Source organism: Amaranthus tricolor, chromosome 2, assembly GCF_026212465.1.
Source record: "Amaranthus tricolor cultivar Red isolate AtriRed21 chromosome 2, ASM2621246v1, whole genome shotgun sequence".
Classification (NCBI taxonomy): domain Eukaryota; kingdom Viridiplantae; phylum Streptophyta; class Magnoliopsida; order Caryophyllales; family Amaranthaceae; genus Amaranthus; species Amaranthus tricolor.
Window position 1 is genome coordinate 34,227,059 of NC_080048.1, and position 6,000 is coordinate 34,233,058.

Consider the following 6,000-nt stretch of genomic DNA (forward strand, 5'->3'; position numbering starts at 1 on the left):
AACACTACTTTGAAATTGTCCAAGGTAGCTATAATATTTTAGAGTGGTGGAAAGAAAAATCTGTAAAATTTTCCATTTTATCGAGAATTGCAAAGGATATCTTTGCAATTCCTGCGTCAACAATTGCGTCGGAGTCTGCTTTTAGTGCAGGTAGAAGAGTTTTGGACGAAAAGAGATCTCTTCTTGCTCCACATAGTATTCAAATATGTGTTTGCAAGAAAGATTGGGATCAAGCGGAGATTCGAACACAAGGACTAAGGAACGATGATGATCAAGACGACGATGATGATCCATGAATGATGATGATGGATACATCTGCATCATCGTCAGGAGGAGAGTCAGCGGAAGCATCTAACCAACCAGATGATGATGACGAAGACGAATAGGATCAATCGGACAACGATAAATCAACATTCAACAACTATTATTAAAAGGTATGACAAAGAACTACGTGGGCTTTGATTCCTTCGGGATACGTAGGCAGCTTAATATTCCTTTGGGTACTAGGTTCAAGTCCATTTTCTCCCTCTTTTTTTATTAATCATCTTTATCGACATTATCATTGATTCGTTTCTTATTAATTTATTTTTTTCATTCTTTTTAGTAAATATTTTAATAACGATGACAACTTGACAAGCAATGAATTTCGCTAATAATCAAGTAATCATCAAAGGTACGTCCGCAATATTATAGTATTTTTTTATTATATAAATATTTAAAGAAAAAATAAAAATGGAACCGATGGTCCGACCCGCCCGTCTCGTGAGTTGGAACCGCCGGAACCGCCTCATGAACCGCCAAGGAACCGTTTGGAACCGCCCGGAACCAGAACCGGAACCGGGTGGAACCGGAACCGGATGGAACCGGAACGGAACCGGCCCAACCCGGACCGTGGCCATGCCTAGTTTCACTATATTTGTTAAATTTGACTTTTTACGCAATCCAATATGTTATTTGATCATTTAAATATTGAAATATGCACATCTAAAAATTATAAAAAGTTAATTTTATGAAAGTATGCGATTATATGATTCAAACAAGATCTCACATCAATATATTTTTACATACATATAAGCCGTAATATATAAAATAAGCTTGAACAAATAGTGTCAATAATCGTAATGCAGCAAATAGTTCAGAGCGGAGGAAGTATTTCACTAAGTCAATCTTTGATCTCGTTGTAACTTGTAACTTGTAACTTGTAACTTGAACGATGCAGTGTGAATGACATATATTATCGCCCTTTTTATATTATAGTGGCAGTCATGAGATTATTATTGTGATATTTACTTAAAGGTTAATTTGGATTAATGAAAATTTTTTGAGTTGTTCAATTTACAAATAAAACTCTGTCAAATTTTTTTATTAATTTACTTCAACACAATGATGGTAATTATGATTTTGAGTTCTGGATTCACCGATTACCATACAATGATGATAATAGGGACCTCCTTAATAAAATTAAAGATTGCATATGAAAAAAGGATGTGGATCTAAGCTCATCTTTACGCTGAAGAATGCTCAATTTCTATACGTAGTTTATTTTTTTTTTTTACTAAATGTCAGATTTCATTTGGAATTTAAATCTGTTTATAATCCACGCTGTTTCCTTTTTAATACTTGGGTTAATTTTAATTCTTGGTACAAGCCATGATATACTTTGTACATATATTATTCATACGATACATTTCTTCTCCGCAACTTGGTTTTTTATATGCTTATTTTTCAACATCATTATGATGATATTATTTTGTTAAATGCCATGATATACTTTGTACGTATATTCAATTTTTGATTCGCAAAATTTGTTTTCATCTGTTACAACTCTTATAAACCTCATTTTTCATTACGATTATCAGTTATCTTTAAATATATAATCAATTGTGATTCAAAGTTAGACATATTTTACGAGAAAAAGTTAAAACAATAATCAGGTCCGTGTTTTCGTGGGCCATGGGACAAAATATTAAAATGAGGCCTTCTCTTAAAACCTAGTTTTACAACTCATGCAACAAAATGTGAAAAAGTACTTCTGTTTTTGATTAATCATGAATAACACCAACTTAGGGGGTCGGTTTTTCCTAGAACAATACCAACTTTAATTTATTAGCTACTTTATCGATTTTTTTGTCATATAATCCGCTGTAGTTTGATTTTTAACATGTTAGAGATATTTTAGAGAAACACCCCTTAAATTGGTATTATTTATGGTTAATTAAAATTTAGTATTATTATAGGAAAATACGCAAAAGGTTGTATTATTCCTGATAATTTTTCCTTATTAATATCTAATTTTTACAATATTCTTGTTTTGTATAATAAGAGATATCAATTATTGAATAAATAAATATATTAAATAGTGTGAAAAAGTAGATGCGACATTTCTCTTCAATAAGAGAGAGTAATATATTAATTTACATATCAAATGATATCACATTACTTATTTCACATTCGTAGAAACAAATGATATCACATATAATACTTCTGTTTATATATATATATATAAATAAATCCACAGCACAAGTTTGATTTACAATAAGTGAACATATTAGCAAACTACATAGAATGAAATATTCCATCAATAACATGGAAAATCCACAGCATAAACACACTCTTATTCTCCTCAATACTATGTAATTCAAATAAAAGGAAATAATAATAATAATAATAATAATAATAATAATAATAATAATAATAATAATAATAATAATAATAAGATAAACTCAAAGAACAAAATAATTCAACATTTAAAAGAATACAAAATAAAATTTCTAGATCAAAAGAAAATTAAGAAATAAGAAATAATTGGAATTAATAATTTGGAAAAGAAGTAAAAAATAGAAACTTATTACTTGATTTCTTATGTCCATGGGAGCATAACTCCACCAATATTTTCAACCCACCACTACAAATAAGATGAAAGGAAGAAATGAAAATTTAAAATTTTAAAAGATTTTACCATTTGCATAATGGTGAAGAAGGTTTATAGTTGTGAAATGACAATGAGAATTGGAGAAGACATAATTTGATAATTTATTGATGAAATGAAGATAAAAGATAAAGAAAGGAGTAAAAACTAATTTCCACCGTGAAATGAATATAAATAATTTGGTTATTTGTCAAAGAAAAGTTATACTTCCTCGTATTAAATTACTTGCACCAAACATATTTTTGGATAATTTAATGTATTTGTCGGATCGTATATATCTAGAGTTATACATAACTAAAAATTATATAATTATGATATTATGAAAATATGCGACGAGACGAATAAAACAAAATTTTAAATAAATATATTTTGATCTCGTATGATAGCCGAAATATGTAAATTACCATAGAATGATGAATATTGCAAAAATTAGTTTGGTACAAGTAATATGGAATGAAGGAAGTAGTAATAAAGAATGCACTAGAGTAATAAACTTAACTTTCTCGAGGGGACTCCTTTGGTCGTACTCTCCTTTATGGGTATAAGTTGTCGCCGTCTTTTCCTCCCCAGTTTTTTTTACGAGCGAAATATACTAGATACGAGTGAAATATACTAGATTGGATGATGATGATGGGAGACAAAGTTAATTAACCACTGTCAGAGTAAAACAGGAATAAGTAAGAAACTACATCATCCTGCATAAATTGATTGGCACTTACTTAATTGTTCAATTAGTGGTTGCGTAAGTCTAAATTCCATACTCGTATTTATTATCTTCCAAAGAGAAAGTCCAAAGAGAAACTCTAGATAACATGATTCTATTTTTACTTCTCGACATTGATGGATGTCGCTATTCTGTCGTGGTTATTTGAGTGTTTCCTCGTGGCTTAGCTTATGTGTTGGACATCTGCGACGACACATATAATTATGGATAATGTAAATTTAAAATAGACTTAGTCAATTATATTTTAGTGTGTACCCTTAATCTATAATGGATGTAGTCAACATGTTTTAGTGGGTCGTATCCAGCTCGTAGTCTCTATTGAACATTTTTTTTGAATTTTTTTTAGTGGGTGATGACCCTGTACCGTAGCCAGACTGTAGCCCCTCTTCACTTCATTTTTGGAATTTTGCTGCATTAAAAAAAAACTATGTAAGTGTCTACAGCTAATAATATACTGATATGATTAATTATATATTAATAATACGCTGATACGACTAACAATACACTAATACGACTAATTATATATTAATACAATTAATAATATAGTAATATTACACTTGTACGAGTAATAATATACTAATACGATTAATATACTAATACGAATAATAATGTATTATTACCACACTGATACGACTACAAATTACCGTAGCCAGCTCGTCGCCCTTCTTTTCCAACGTCTCTTTTTACATAACAGTGCTGGGTGACGGCCATTTCTCATAGCCAGCTCGTCGCCCAGATTAAACATTTTTTTAAAAAAATGTCATTACTTTAAATTTCTAATGGTATATACAGTAGATTTAATGACATTTATAAGATCATTTAGCAGCATAATAAAAAATCATAGTAAAGTTTTTCGCAATATAGGATCTAGTGATATTTGTTATAAATGCCAATGTAGACTATAGTAATAATTGCATATGTTACTAAAGGTCAAATAAAGTGTCACTAAGTCACATTATTATAGAATTAAATATAAAAACAAAAAAATTATTACACAAAAAATATAAATCATCTAACACTTTTTATTAATTTAGACATTGCTATCACTTATTTGCATTAAAAATCTTATTTGAATTTGTATTTTGCATTGTGTGAAATTTTATTTTTTTGATATTATAAATATAATTTTTATTAATCTATATTTTATGTATAGTTTGAACCATAATATATTTTTCACCCCGAATCTCTAAAATATCAGGGTCGGTCCGACTTATTTAGGTGCATGATCTTCCAAATAGATGTAGTCAAGCTCTCTCGTATACGTCTTTTGCATTTTTTAGTATTTTATATATTTTTACTATTATAAGAGAAAAATAATATAGTCATGTCGAATCTTGTTTTTATTCGTCTCGTCGCATATTTTTATAAAGTTCAACGTACGTTATAATATAGCAATCTCTTAGTGACGAAGAGATCAGAGTATGGTTATTATTATATATCCTGCTATTGTAAGTACAGCTATCCACCACACAAGATGAAGTTCTTATTAATTATCCCGATTCTTATTTGTCGCCACCCTTTTCATTTTATCGCCACCCCCCTCCTAATGAAATTACGAATTTGCCCCTGATCTTTAAAAATTTACAAATTTGCCATTGAATTAATAACTTTTCATTTTCATTTTTTTTTAATTTTTTTTAATTATTCTTATTTATATTATTATTGTTATTATTATTATTATTATTATTATTATTATTATTATTATTATTATTACGGTTATTATTATTATTATAACGGTTATTATTATTACGGTTATTAATAATAATAATAATAATAATAATAATAATAATAATAAAATAATAATAAAAATAATAATAATAAAAAAAATTAAAAAAAAAAAATACCAGTCGCACAAAACGTGCGACTGACAGTCGCACAAACCAGTCGCACAAAACGTGCGACTGACAGTCGCACAAAACAGTCGCACGTTTTGTGCGACTTATTTTTTTTTTATTATTATTATTATTAATATTGTGGTTGTTATTATTATTATTATTAAATTATTATTTTTGTTTTAATTATTATTGTTATAATTGATGTAAGAAAGAAAGCGTAAAATTTTATTATTAGAGGAAACCCAAAATACAAATATTGGCTAGATTATAGAAATTAGGAGTTTATAAATTACTCCAATACAGAAAACCTTAGCCAAAACAAATTTTTTTGGGATGATGCAAAACTAATGCCCAAGATTCCTTTTATAAGGAGAAGAATAACAAGCCTTTGTTATTTTTCCGATGTGGGATAATGATAAACATTAATCTTCCAATGTGGGATAATGAAAAACATTAATATTTCAATGTGGGATAATGACAAACATCAATCTTCCAATATGGGATTCAAGACA